The sequence below is a fragment of the Pomacea canaliculata genome, linkage group LG9 (genome assembly GCF_003073045.1).
Source record: "Pomacea canaliculata isolate SZHN2017 linkage group LG9, ASM307304v1, whole genome shotgun sequence".
Lineage (NCBI taxonomy): Eukaryota > Metazoa > Mollusca > Gastropoda > Architaenioglossa > Ampullariidae > Pomacea > Pomacea canaliculata.
In genome coordinates, this window is record NC_037598.1 from 11,084,099 (window position 1) to 11,099,649 (window position 15,551).

The 15,551-nt window shown below is 44.6% G+C and overlaps 1 protein-coding gene and 1 long non-coding RNA gene across 6 annotated transcripts in view; one reads left to right on the forward strand and one right to left on the reverse strand.

Annotated features, from left to right (window-relative positions):
- Window positions 1-15,551, forward strand: part of LOC112571639 (beta-(1,2)-xylosyltransferase-like) — a 35,904-nt gene that overhangs the window by 8,414 nt on the left and 11,939 nt on the right. Inside the window, exon 1 of one of the 4 annotated variants that reach the window (XM_025250787.1) lies at window positions 4,118-4,532. The exons of the other annotated variants lie outside the window; for them this stretch is intronic. The gene's annotated coding sequence lies outside the window, so the exon portion shown is untranslated. Of the gene's footprint in view, window positions 1-4,117; window positions 4,533-15,551 lie in introns of those variants that run through there. 4 annotated transcript variants of the gene reach the window in all.
- On the reverse strand, window positions 1,595-14,293 carry LOC112571640. Of its 2 annotated transcripts, XR_003100859.1 has the most exons (3): window positions 14,171-14,293; window positions 2,485-2,585; window positions 1,595-1,824 (listed from the first exon to the last, which is right to left on the reverse strand). It is a non-coding gene; the product is annotated as an uncharacterized LOC112571640 (long non-coding RNA). The 2 variants fall into 2 exon arrangements; XR_003100858.1 differs by lacking the exons at window positions 1,595-1,824; window positions 2,485-2,585 and adding an exon at window positions 11,745-12,314 and having other exon boundaries at window positions 14,171-14,292.

Consider the following 15,551-nt stretch of genomic DNA (forward strand, 5'->3'; position numbering starts at 1 on the left):
ACAGAAATGTAGCTGCGTTGCACAAGTCAAACAATTTAATAATGATAATGATGCAACTTCAAGCTGACCAAGCAGACATCTCTCAGGTTTGGGTCTGCCACACATTTTCGTCCATCGTGATGTCTCTGCAACTTTACACTTCCGTTTGCCACACATTTTTATTCTTTTTTATCGGGATTTTTGTTTGCATCGTCAGCTAAGCGGCGTGTCTCTTGTCCGACTGGAACACGACTGCCGACTGACTGACAAACAATGGGGAGAGCAGACGGCCGGCGTTATCGCGAGATTACGCGAGATGCCATTAGTGGTCACGTCACCGGCGCGAGGCTAAGGGGTGTGGGGTAAGGAGGGGGCGGGGTTTGTTTAGACAGTGATGCCGTTATTGACACTCTTAATTATTTCGCAACAAGTCGACCGCTTGCAGCGCCGTCTGTGGCCGACAAGACGGTCTGAGTCACGGTGACCGGAACAGCGAACAACCGTATCAGAGCTTAGATCTGCGTTGGTGGTGGTGATATGGTGGGTAACGGACGTGACACCACATGCAGACACCACACGGACTCCACATGACACTAACATGCAGACACCACATGACACTGACATGATACATGCAGACACCACGTGACACTGAAATGACACCACATGGACTCCACATGACACTGACATGATACATGCAGACACCACGTGACACTGAATTGACACCACATGGACTCCACATGACACCACATGATACTGACACGACACCACATGGACTCCACATGACACTAACATGCAGACACCACATGGCACTGACATGATACATGCAGACACCATACCACACTGAAATAACTCTACATGCAGACACCACACGACACTGGCATGACACTACATGCAGACACCACGTGTCACTGAAATGACACCACACCTACAGGCACCACATGACACCACATGATACTGACACGACACCACACATGCAGACACCACATGACACTGACATGACACCACATGCAGACCATTGATGAGCACAAACACCATGTGTATCAACCTCGCCAAGACTCGGACTGTGGATGACCAGGTAGTCATGATACGACAGGTAAAAGTAATACTTTACCTGTTCAGGGAAATCTGTTGTACTGAAAAAAAAAATCCCCCTTTTTTGTAAACCTTGGTTTAATTTCCTCCAGCCTATGTGTACATGCGCGTGAGTGTGAGAGAGAGAGAAGGAACACAAAGATAAAAACAGAGGTAGAAGAGATAAAATGACCGTATAAACGACAATAGGTCGATAGGACACAGATGTCACCACCACACCACCACCACCATCATCATATACTACTGTCTGTCGTCAGTCTGTTCATTCTAGCTCAAGAATATAGAAAATAAATATCGTATTGGAGAGAAAATATGTTTTTAAAAAGTTAATTGTTGTAACATTAAAGTCGTTGTGGAATGCTGGTGATAGAGACTGTAAAAGAAAAAAAAAACAAAACAAAGGAAAAGAGGGCACAGGCAGAGAATGAGAGAACTAATTACAGCAACGATAATGTAAGCACAAACAACAACAAAAGACAGATGGATATTCAGCCTGCTTGTGGAGGGAGCGCCAGCTTTAATATTTTTTTTTTTTTATCAACAGTGATTGCAAATGACTTTGACCTGCTGGGTCACGTGGGCGGCTGCCAACAAGCGACCAATTGTCTAGATAAGGAAAATAAAGAGCACTTTGGATAAATACACAGAAGAGATAATTTATGAAGTTGAACAAACAGAGTGAAGCAGGTGGTGCAAGATAAGCCGCCAGGGTGGGCGGGTGGGCTGCAGTCACTCGTGTACTTTGGTACCAGTCTGCAGCAAAAATCAAAAGTGGATGTCGCAAGGCAAGAGTGACATCAGGAAACTCCATCTGGCCAAAAAATATTTCCATTGACACCGAGGAGAAGAAATTAATGCACGTGTGCGTGTGTGAAAGAGAACTTTGACCTTTGATCATTTATTGGCACTACCACTGAGGTTCATATCAAGGGGTAATTCATCCATATTCAAAAATACATTGGGTCGTTAAACATTAAAATATCGAAAATATGTCTAGTCTGTGGTTCGCATGTAGTTATAAATACATTCATCGAAATACCTTTGTCATGAGCTCAAATCTTACTGAAGTCTTCTCTGTGAAGCACAGAATGAACAACTTAACAACAAACGTGTGACCGTGAACGTACACACAAAACATCACTCATTGTTCCCACCCTTCTTATCCTAAATCGTTTGTGTAGAAACCAAGCTATATTCCTTGTTCTTCTTGCGTTTTCCGACAACAATCCTTGGACAGTCTACTGTCAAAGGTGGATTTTCCCTTTCACCACTGTCTGCTTAGCTTCTTGAGATAGTCAACTTCTGGTAGTCGTAAAGCTAAGTACGTGTCCATGATGACCATTTCTTGGACTATTTTTCGTAACAACCTCTTTTTTCGTCTTCCCCCGGTCCTCCTTTGCTACAGACAATTACCTTAGAATTAATTTATAATGCAAGTTTCTGGCAAGATTTAGCGGCGAAGCTTATCTGGATTTGGCGACCAGCTGGTGTGTGTGATAAAAGCAGCAGCTCGTCTGTAAATATAAGAATAAACAATTCAAACAGAGCGGTAACCGTGTCTACCTTTGGCAGAAAACGAATCGGTTATTTCATTCTTGATAATATATATATAGAATGGAGAGAGAGAGAAGACACACAGACCAACAAACAGAAGACCCATCATGTGAGCTGAGATGATGCAGAAAGATTTGCTCAGTGGTATACAGTTCGCTTTTATTTTCCCCCACCACCGAAATACGAAACTTTCTAGGTTCAAATCTCATCTCGGGGTAGAGATATATTTGTCTCGATGATATAGCTGTTCACGAAGCTGGCCGGCTGCTTTTATTTCTACGTGTTGTCTCATTTCTTCTCTCTCTCTCCTCATTATCCATTCACACCCAAAACGCGAAATTTCCAGCAGATGGAAATACTTTCCTGTCAAATAGCCAACCTCTTGTGGGATAAATAAAGTCTTATCTTATCAAGCAACTAATTAACCAAGGATTGAGGCGTGTGCGGGTAGAGTTCTCGTTACTGCCAAAAATGAGAGACCATGACGTCACTGCTGAGCCGCTAACTGTAATTACAGAAATGCCGCGGGTGTACCGTACTTTAGAGAAGTACGAAAAAAAAAAATTAACAGAATCTACAGTGTGTTTATAGGGCTAAATGTTAGGGCGACACGGTCCTTGTACTTCTGTTGTTATTAAGAACATTAAAAGCACGAGTAGAGGCTTATATCATGATGGCCGCTCGCAGTCTTCAGCCAGACCGATGATGTCATCAAGTGTCCTTCCGTGACATCAGACCGTACGCATGACGTAATCATCGTTGAGACGCGGCTTCACATATACATATCTATATAGATAGATATTCATTATGAGGCTGCAGACAATGAGAGACCTAACGGGTGCACAAAGTCTCGTTGGCCGCCATCGTCACTGCCGCGTTTCATCAAATCCGAGGACAGGACCTGGAGGGTCAACTCCACGGAGGGCGGGGTTGGGGGTCCCTCAGGTGGCAGTTAGGGCAGACGATGATATTAAAAACCGCTACGTAAAACGATATAGTAAGTAATCACACTTAAGATTTGTACTCAGTCAAGTGTAGCTTTTAAACCAACGATTGCCGTTAGCGGAACACAACGAACAGGAACTTACATCTCTTTCGATTCCATTCTCCCTTTCATTTCCGTTTCTCCCTGAGTCCACCACCTACCTCTCCTCGCAAACATGAATGAAACTACAGCTTTCACAAAAAAAGTTCCATCATTCACGTGAAAATTTTGAGAACCAGAACTGTTTCTGTCACTTCAACTGTTGACAGTGCATGCTGGACACGCTGAGTGCAGGGTTCGACAGCTTTATCCACACACAGAGCAAAGACAGGACAGGAGAAAAACAAGTATCACCTCACAGTATTTCAAGTGAATAACTTCCGAATCGATCGAGCTTACGGTGTTCCGTTACGGGTGCGACCGTGCGAAGCGTGGCAGGTACGCGGACCGCGAGACCACGGCGAGAAGTTAGCGAGACGGGTGGGTATAGCCGAGTCGGGTGGCTAGGCGGGTCGGGTGTCGCGGTGTGTGCGTGCGGCCAAACCAAAACGAGGGCAAATACTTTGCTTGGTCGAACAATGACATGTCTCAACAAGACACATTGAAAAAAATGTTTGGCAGCTGTGTAGGGTGGGTCTGCCCGCGGTAGGCCGTGTCACCCCGTGTGTGTGTGTCTCGGGTCTACACCAGGGCGAGCTGTAAGTACACTGGTATCGAGGGGCTGTTGAACCACTCTTCGCTGGGGAAGTTGTAGGGGGGTTAGGCTCGCTCAGCGGGTTTATCGACGGGAGCAAGTTCATGGAGGCGGCTGCTTCAGGTGGGACGAGGCTGGGGGGTGGGTCAGGTGCGCGCAGCGTTGCTTGCTCACTGGTGGATGACACAACGTGATGTAGGACTACAGCCAGACGGTGACACACCACAGGTAAAGTGCCTCCATGCTTTCTTTTTTTTTTTAAGACTCTCTCTCACTCGCTCACACGGAGGATTGATATATATATTTTCGAGAAACAGATTTTTACGATGAAAGTATAGTCTGTGATGTGTAATAAGAACAAAAGCGGGGTTACTGCCTTTCGAGCCGGTGAAGTCCACCCCGATGAAGTCCTTTAGTTGTTCCGCCATCATTCTTGCATTTTTAATAAGATGTTGAAAGCAGCCTTGGTTACAAAGAGGCAGATGACTGTCAGACATACAGGCGAGGCTTTACTTTGTGTGTGTGTGGGTGTTGGTGGGGTGGGAGATGTGCGTGCGCGTGTGTGATCGCGGGTTAGGATACCTTTATTCGTTCGCAAGTACTAGTTTTTATGAGGGCACTGCCGATGTGTGTCATAGTTCATCTGCATGTTCGGGTAAGTAGTTCGCGCGCGTGTTTAAAAGTGCATGTAAGTCTGTGGATGATGGTGACCGTGGTGGTGATGGTTATTTGTGACAGAAAGAGCGGAAGTTTAATGAGCGGGGGAGAGAAAAATGGGAATGCCGAAGCTTGCCAGAGTGTGTGGATATAAAACACGGGTATTTCGGTGGAAAGCACATTTTACGGGTACACCACGGTATATTTAGAGGTTCAAAATGCCTTGTGAGCGCAGATCTCGTAATGTGTCCAATTTACTTTTTCTCCCACACTCTCCTTCCTTTTTCTCTCTCTCTCTCCTTCCCCGCCGATAGAAATCTGATATTTGTTTTTGAAGGAACCTTTATAAGGAGTGCTCACCCATGCATACCAATGCACCTACTGTCAAAAACTTCAGTTTAGACTCATAAACTTTGAAGAGGAGGAGAAGGAGGATGACATAAATAATAAAACTAATAATGTACCAAAAGGCTTAGGGTCAACTATTATGGACCTGCATACATGTAAGAGACGACTAAGCGATCTACAACATCCACGAAGCAAGCACAGGACAGCAAACTTCTTATCAGGAGGGCAGTGGCCTACATGTACACACACAGGTTGTAAATCTAATCAGCGGGAAATGTCTCGACAAAGCACCAGGCTCGTAAACGATAAAATGTGAAGATAACATCTGGAGCAAAGCGATATCATTGCAGAGAAAAGGAGACAAGTGATCACATGTGGCTACAACCTGGAGACGAGACGGCGAAGACAAATGTAGAGGACGTTAGTGGAAGAAGTGGTGTACGGGTGGAAACGACTTGGGGCAGACATACAACAGAGGTTCGGTGCAATAAATAAGCACAAGGCAACAACAGATAACAACATCGACCGATATAGAGACGAGATTTAAAAAAAAAATTCTGTGCAGTGTGGCACTACTAACTAGACGAAGGAGTATCACTCCCAAAAATTAACCTTCAATAAATAATAATAGAAATATCAATAGTGGACATAAACATTAACTGGTCATCAGACATAAACCATAAAATAATGACTGCGTAGCTATTATTAGCAAGAACCTCCAATGATCCACCCTTTTAATTTGTTCATAGATGTTAAAATCATTCTACCATCGTTACCATCCTCTAATTGCCCTTGTGGATGAATAAAGTTGTATTGAATTGAATTGAATTGTTAACCAGACCGACCATCCGCTGCCCGGACAACATCCCAAACCTGTTTTCTCCGACATGTTAGTGGTTCTTTCTGCTGAAACTGTATCAAAATGTTGAGTCCGACAGCCGCAGTGCACATACTGTTTGATATCATTGCTGTACCCTGTCACAGTGTCGAGGTTTCGTCGATAGGGTCCACCTAGCAACAGAGCCACCACCGCCCGCGTGTTTGTGTTGATACCCGTATACACGTCATCGCTTGTCGGCCTCTACAGTTGGCATTCGCTTCATCGCCGACATCACACTTGGGAAACATCGATGCTGGGTCTGTCCATCCATATTTCTGACTCCACTGTGTCTGTCTTTCCTTTCTCGCCTCCCCATCTTCCCAACTCTTCATCGTATTCATCCATTTCTCTGTCCTTCCAGCCATTCTGTAACATCTGGAACTGGATGCACGATACACTGCTATGCACTACCAGGATAAGTAATAGGAGTCATCTGAATTCTTCATAAAATGTCAGCAATTTAGCTGATTGCTACTCATCCAGTTAGCCGACCGGTGCGCACTTGAATCTTGATACTCGGTGAGCAAACACCCGGTCACCCACTTGCCCTTCTGTATTACAGCAGGTGTACAGCGGAGTCCACCACCCGGCCTATCCTTACAGACACTTGCCACGTGTTGCGGTCAGGTGCAAGAAAACGTCGCTAGATACGTCAGCGACAACCACGACCTTACTTAACCTGGGCAGCTAGCATTTGCCACGAGCAATGTTAAGCCTCTCGCGAAATGGTAGTGTCGCAGATGACTTTGAAAGTCAGTTATTTGGATGCGACGATCCTTTTTAATATCAGTTACTGTATCACTCTTTTTTTTTTTTCTTGGCAAACTTCGTCGACATCCATTCCCCCTTCAGATACTAGCCAATAAGCCACAAGCTTGCTCTTTTTCGGTCTTGACAGCGAAACCGGAAGTTCATTCATAAAAGTCGTCTCTAGCATTTAACTAGAGGAAAAGTTCGTCTGCCAGCAGTCCTCCAGGAAGGTGAGGTTGGGAAGGAATTGGTGGGAATAATCCCGAGATGAAGCTGGTGACCGAGTTGACTGTGGACCCAGGCCCAGCTCACTCAGAGTGCAATTGCTTGTCTCCATTATCCCCAGGCTGGTTTGCATGTGAAATTTTAAGTCGGACTTGATGCGAAGCCAAGTTTATTCCGGAAGTTTTTTAAAAGGAAGTTTTTCGCCTTAATTTTGACATGTCGCCGATGTCTTGTGTGTATGTGTGTGTGTGCGAGGTTCTGAGAATGAATCTGGTCGCCGGTCTCCAGTTGCAAGTCGATTGTTCAGATGAAACTTAGCAAAGTCGACCTGCCCTAGTTTGAAGACCTCGCATGCAACCCAACCCAACCGTGGTGTGTAGATACTGGTTAGTTTATAAGGGGGTCGCGACTGTCATCCATCTATCGCCTGTCGCCATCTATCGTCTGTCTATGTGCTGACTGTAGGTCAGTCAGTACACGAAAATAACCGACTGAGGGCGGAACTCAGCATCCACAGCACGTGCAGTGGTCAGCGACTGCTCATTTCTCCTGCTCCTGGAGTACATTTCAGAGGTGAACAGACCATATAAGCACTTACAGTATGTAGAAAAGATACTAGATCATCATCATCATCATCATCATCATCATGCTTATTATTGAGGTAACGCTTTAGCTATACAGAGGCAGTGTAGTAGTATACAGCAGTAGAGTCGCAATGTGGTGGTAGTAGTAGTAGAGCGGACCAAGCATAGTAGGAGTAGAAGGCAGATGGCTTGTTCTTATGGTTGTGGTGGTTGAATTTGTAGTGGTGATGGTGACAGGCAGCTAGTGTAGTCGCATAGCATAAGCATGAGGTAGGTGGTCGGGTGAGTGACGCAGATCAATGGCTGACAGACTGTGCTCACCTCGCCACTTGTTGACAGTTCCACTGATGTCCTTCTCTTCTCATCTATCTTGTTAAGCAAACCTGCACGTCCATGGGGGGTAGGGTAGGGTGGGGAGGGAAGAACACAGCCACCATACCTCGTCAGTCTGCGTGTCCTCACCAGGTTTTTATCCGTCTGTCAGTCAGTCAATCCATTTATCGACTCATCGACCTACAAGGGGGTGGAGGTGGAAAAACAAAATGCCAGAACGCGTGTCCAGGTGTTTCATGAACGTGCACATGTGTTTGAGTGTGGAGCATAGATACATAGATAATGATAGAAATGTGCGTATACAGAAATACATGAGTGTGTGTATAGACAAGTATGTGTGTATGTGTGTGAAGGCCTATATAGAAACTATATATAGATAAACTTGTATTTGCGTGCGCGCGTTCATATATATATATGATTTATATGCTTGGTTGGCTGCTGATTAAGATTAAGTGTGTGCGTGTCGATTGACAATGACGGACTGTTTGTCGACTCTGTGTGTGTAGATATTTTAAAATACAGACATGTGTTTTCCGAGCTTGCTAAGTAGCGAGACTCCATGTGTTACACTTTACGAGAGCAGGAGTCATTGTTCCGTGACCCTTGAACTTGTTTTCCTTTGCGTGCACCAGAGCAACCGTGAAAGTGCAGGGTGACTCGTGGAACGATAACTGATCGACGAAGTAAGGACACGCCATATTATTAGGTTCGCGAAGATAGGGTTCGCCATACACCCAGGTAAAACGGTTAGACAGACACGTCACGTGATGTCCTATGTACGGCCCACCCTTCTTTTTACAGCAGCTTTGATCTTCTGCACCATTATTCTCTTGGAAGTGACAGTCTGTCCGGGAAACTATCGAGAATGCGCATGCATACGCACACCAACTCCTGCACTGGCGCGTGCGCTACCATCCCTCGTCTCTCACGCCATTCTCTCATCTGTCTTCACTCTCTCCCATGCATATGCACATGCTCTCTCTATCTCAGTGGCGTAGAAAGCAGTGGGAAGGAAGGAGGAAAGCTGCCCACTCAAAAAAGGTAGTAAAGGGACAATCATGTGAACGAATGAGCTTGCTTTCCCCTCCAAATCTGAGCATCTTCCTACTCCATCTCTCTATCCATCTCAGTTTCTGTCACTCTCCCTCACCCCTCATCCGAGTGTGGTCCATCACCTCTGCACAGTCAACTTCATTAACACCATGTCCGATACTAATCACGGCAACGTCCCCCCAGTTGTCGTGCCCACCACCCTGACCTCTCCACTGGTCCGTGCCTTTGTCCGGATGAAGTCAAGCGTCGCGCGCCCTGGATGTCGTTATCCCTGATACACGCGGGAGATGAAAGCTGCCCGCGAGCCTTTTATCAACCAGCGCTCGTGCAAATGCAAACACTCCTCGTGCAGTAAAAAAAAAAAAAGAGAGAGAGAGACTGAAGGGGTTTTGCGTCCGGCAGTATTGACATTGTGTCGCGGGGGCAGAGTAGTATTTCAACGAACCCGTTGTCCGGAAAGTAGACAACACGAGGGTAAACATATCCCACACCACCGTTGTAAGAGTAGACTCAGCAAAATGTCTTTTTTTCCAGTCACGTGCGACAAACTGAACGCGATGAAAAGCAGAATTTTTGTGTTTGTTTCGTAAGAACACTAAGAAGGAGAAATGAAACAGGATTAAAGTTTCGGTTTCATGCTTACACTCGGTACAAAACACTAGGATGCAGAAATTAAAGATTTATTTCGCCAACGGTAATTTTGAAATGGGGGATAAACAATCTTGAGAAGGATGAGGAAGAGAAAGGAATATCTATCCAACAGGCGTGTGAAGGAAGATGAACACGGACACTAATCATTCGTGACGAACAATGAACATCCTTCTTTCGTTCGGATCTGTTGATGTCTCCGAGGTATTTTACCTCCGATTCCCAGCTTGTTGGTATGTGTCATGGAGACACGATCCTTGGATGGTTTAAATAATATTTTGGGACGATAAAATGACAGATTTTGCTTGATGAAAAGTGAGGGTTATGCCGTAGAAGACCGCAACACTGGACAAGGACTGAAAACGAGGCCAGATGTTCGTTCGAGATGTGTAGGATATGTAACAAATGAGTAATAATAGTGAAAAGCTAGTGCCGATGATTCTTAGATACAGCTTTTTGCTAAACCTGAATTTGGTTTTTGATATTCTTCCTTCCTTCCTGCAGAAAAAAAAATTAAACTGTTTGTTACTTTTCTATTGGCAATATGCAAGTGGAATGTTGTTGTGATTAGCAGGCGTCCTTGGCACCAACATTTCGTTTCACGCGAGACCTGATAAGCTGTGATTGGATGTTGCTATGGGATACCAATAGAACACATCTAGGACGACCGACGCCATCTTCGTAATCATTGAAAGAAATATATTCCTCCGATAATTTGCTGCTGATGTCATCGAAACAATTTAGAAATTGCGAGAATCCATCGAGTCAGCACTTAGTGGAAGATGGCATGATAAAAAAAAAAATAGCTTCAACAATATAAATTGTTTTTCTCCCCATTTTCTGTAGAGCAGAATCAGGGAAGGCAGCTTATCGTAGACGTGGCATCAAGCCAGAGGTTGAGCATTAACCACGCCTTCCTTGCGCTGGCTCTACCCCGGGTGGCAACGTCGCGTCTGACAATCTGTTGGCTCGTGTGCGGAGTCACCTGCCCGCCGGCTGGCGGAGTTTCTTTTCCCAAGAAAAAAAAATTATATAAGAACAGTATTTGAGCTTTCTGATTGGCGACCTGGCTCACGTGACTTCATTTGTATCCAGATGGAGACGTGGATGCTAATGAGCGTCTGTCACGTTTCCGTGAAGGTGAACCTAAGTGCAGTCGATTCGACCATCGAGTACATAAGTTACTATCCAGTGTAACACAACATTCATTGTATGTATACAAAAGGAAATATTTTATCTTTACAAACTGATCACGTGATGTACGTAGGCCCGCCTTCGTCTTATAAAATAAACAGTTACCCTGTTAGACGTGGCGCATGGATATCTCTGCATCAGCGAGACAAAAAAAAAAATTCCTTGCTTAGTTTAATTTGCGCAAAAGTGGAGCAATCAGCGAGGCATCTAATTAGCAAATGGGGAATCGACCGGCCTGTGGATTGTTCAAACCGACCATTTCTACTTCGGCAATTTACAAATGAAGATGCACTGAGCAACTCCTGGACCATCAGAGTTATTTCTTCTGCTTTTCATGGTTGAACAAACAGTTAAATTTTCTTCATTAAAGTCGGATGTTCAAAGAGCTTTATCCGGTAACATTAAATGAGAGCTGAAATGTCAATGTGAGAACAGAAAACACCTTTGTGGACATCGGTGTGTTCAGGATCATTGTTTGTGATACTGTGGAAACTAGAAAAAACAAAACAAAACAAAACAAAGAAAAACAAACAAAAACAAACAAACAAGCCGATCAATTATTTCATGCTATTATTAAAATACCGCATATTGTTTGCTTTTTAAATTTCTAATATTGAATCAAATGGAAAATCGTATGTATGTATGTCTCACTAAAAGAATATAATAGTTGAGTATCTCACTAACTGATCTGTGAGCGAAAACACTAATATTTTAGAGATACTTGCTTACCATATCCAAAGACACGGGGAAATAGTATTAACTCTCAACCATTTTTCTGTTCTTTAATTTTTTTTCTACATTTTTCATTTAACAAATGGCACTAATGAGTTCAGAAGTGTTTTTGGGAATTAATGAGATATCACAAAGCATGAATTTGTGGTTCTGAAACAATTAGGGGAAAAAAATAAAATAAATTATTTTGATGTATACTTGTGATCATACAGAGTTTTTCTGGATGAAAATTATAATCGAACACGACAATAATACTGTTCGGTGTGAAAAATAATTTTGTAAGATAAAACTGTCACCACTCTGGTCGCACACAGTTGCCCCCGGCAACAAACGACGGTGACGACATCGTTTGTGAGCTTTCCGACCTACTGGCACCGCTGCTTCCACCGGTTGCCCCAGGCAACGAACAACAGCTGCGGTGAAGATCTTAGGCGACGACAGTTGTCCGACACCGGCTCCAGACGACAAAGATCTCAAGAAACACAAAGTCCTGTTGACCTCTACCTTCCGGCGGTTGCCCCAGGCAACGGGAAGCAGCGGTCACGATGTATCCTTTTCTTGCCGTCTGCGAGGACTGACCCTTGCCTCACTCTTCAAGATTCCAGACTGCAAGCCCCAAGAATCCTTTGTCAAAGCTTTTTTATGAAACGATTGTGTCTGCTTCTGTGACCTGCTGATATCACGAAAATGTGCTTTGTCCACTCATTGCTACAATAATGATTGGAAATAGGAAGATTGTGTTAGAGTCCTTAACTTCCCCGGTTGTTGTAGTCTAAAAATGAAACTATTGTATTTTGATGGCTATTTGTTTTGGTGGTGGGTGGTGGCGGTGGTGATGGTAAATGTTATCCGTTTATAATTTTGATGCAAGCTGCTTATTGTTCACAAAAGTCTGTATATGAATCTTCAGATATTGCAGACGATTTTTACCGAAACGGAGCAGACACTCATTAGTATCAGCCATTCCATCTGGATACGGGATTAAGCCACGTGAACCAGATGGCCAATCAGAAGTCTCAATTAGACTCCCTGTATAATTTTCCTTCGGGAGAAGAAAAGTCTCCGCCGGCTGCTGTGCGAACCTGATATCCCGACAGGCCTCCAGTGCTGATGTCAGCGAGATGTCACCGCTTCTCTGTCTCGTCCTTGGTTTTATTTTGTAGCATCCTCGATTTTAGTTATTTTTGTCTTTCCTTTTCTCCCTCTTCGTCGCTCTCGCTCTTTCTCTCTCACCTGTCCGTTGCTCGCGTTTGCTGACGGCGTAGGAACATATCCACCCGGACTTCAAGTAGTTTGCGGACGGAGACACGCACTGGGCTAACATCGAATCACTCTACCCGAGACACGAGTGAAACGGGGTAAGTAGGTGTAAAGTTCCGCCTTTGCGTCCTCCGGTAACATGTACTCGTTTCATGCCTCATCGTGATCGGGTGGATGGTGGTGGTGAGAGGAAGGAAGCAAAAAAAAAGACGGTAAATTTGTTACCACAAACCGAGTTTTTTCACGTGTACTTTTCTTCATCTTAACGAAGAAGATAAGAAGAATGCCAAAGCTTTGATCTGTTCAAAGGTTTTTCTTAAAACTCAAAAGGAAGATCGTCGAACTTCACAAGGTGTTTGAATTCTAGGGAACTGCTGTCATGGCTCAGTGATTTCGAGAATGAACGCAAACCTATTGACCATTCCCCCTAACGAAACAAGGAAAGAACAAGCAATGTCAGAGCTAGAAAACAATAAACCTAATTAATCACCTGTGATCACAATTATGTTTGTGCGACCTAAACCGCCTCACGGAAGTACACGGATGAACACGTCTTCAACAGTCGCGTCCTGATCCAAAATAACCACAATAAGTTCACCGACTTCAGGGAGGCTTTCCGCGGAGTCATGCACGAGGAGATGTAGCACGTGATGCGGAAATTCATCCTCGAGGAAAGACTCGTCCGAACCATCCAAGCCTTGTACGAAATTTGCAGGAACACAGGTGGGCGAACTCATTGCGACACGGTGGGCGATTGCCAGGGCTGATACCTGTTCCAGGTGTGTTCAACATCTATCAGGATAAGATCGTGCGAGAGACACTCGAGAGACACCCCAAGACCATCACACCTCCGTCTCCATCGAAAGGAGGTCGTTAAGTACCCTACCATTGGCCGATGACATCGATTTGATGACAGGTAGATACAGTGGGTTGCAAGACCTCTCCAACAAACTCACCTCATGCATACGGGATGACAATCAACACGGACAAGAATAAAATAATAGTCAACACCATCGGGGGTAGAAAGGTGGAGATCCACACGGAGGGAGTACAACCGGAGGAGTTGCAGAGCTTCACGTACTTGGGCGCGACAGTCATGTGGGGAAAAATAGTTAAACTATCGTTATTTCAATATTCGTAGATAAATATGTAACAAATATGTGTACAAATGTGTGTAACAAATATGTGTACATATAATTTACCAGAGCGAGTTCTTCTCTTATATCATCTATGTCGCGTGTCAGCGATCGTGCTGTCATCCTTGCATGCCTCCCATACTGAGCTGGCCCATCGTTAGGTGTTGTCTTCACGCTTTTGTCCCCTTCTTCGTCTTACGTCTTGCGCGCGCGCGCACAGCTTCTTCGACGCGTCATTTTACTTTTTCTTTTTTTGACGTCATGGGTAGTCGTCATCAAGTAACAGACGGTGCTGGACCGTGGCCATGACAGTCAGAGTTTTTCATTTGTGTCGACCGATCTGCCACAAGCCGTTTTGGGTGAGTAGAGACCCATTCTTTCGGGTTCCACACCATTCTAGTCTGTTAAGGCCTATTCCCACGCTGCAATGTTGGGCACTTAGCGGGGTTAGCAGCCCCGCAAGGTCTTGGTGAGTTGTGCACACGGCACGCAGACAGGCCTTGTTGCTAGGTTTCAAGATATAGAGCACAGTAGGCTCCCTTTTCACTCTTGAACACAGTAGGCTCCCTTTTCTCATCAACAATGGCCATGTGGTCGGACGAGAACTGCGTGAAGATGATTGCGATGTGGGAAAACTATCAGTGTCTATTCGACACTGGAGACTCGGACTATACAACAGATCTAAAGCCAAAACCGTGCCATTTATTAACAAAACAACAACAACAACAACAACAACAACAACAAACAGTTAACTCTTCCACGATCATCAGTACGTAGATCATGGAGAGAATCTTTTTATGTTCAAAGCCATAGTCCGATGGTCAGATATATGTGTCGGTGTGAAAATATTGTTTTAGAAATTGAGCAGTTTCGGGACACGCCCGTTGATTGTAAGAATTGTTTTATCTACAGGCTTATTTTTCGTTCTTCTTCACTCTTCCTCCTGTTGTTGTTTTTCGCTCTTCCTTCGTGTTACCGTGTCTTCACGTCCTTTGTTCGCATTGCTGTCCGTCATCGTGTCGAGCGTCCACCTTGCTCCCTCATCATCCTCTCGTCGTTTTGTTTGTTGGATTGCTCGCGCTGATCTATATTTGTTCATGTGAGAGTTTGGAATGTTTGATTTTGGATTCCTATCAGTATTATTTTTGTAGCTAATAAATTCGTTTGTTTGTTACGTGAATTTTGTCTTTGTCATTTCTGTGTATGGTCTGCGCTCAGTTGAAGTTCGACTGGATTCGTCGCCGTCACGCGACAATCGTCACTCATACTGTTCAGGGAAGCCTTCTCTCTGAACACATTCCCTCTGAACATACGAAAAGCGCAAGAAAAAAGGAAGATGGATAAATACCCGGAAAAGACGAGAGAGAGAGAGAAAATAAGAAGACGGATGGTAGAGCAGTTGAAGGAGAAATTAAGATCGTTCCAATCGCTAATGGCAGCAGGCGTC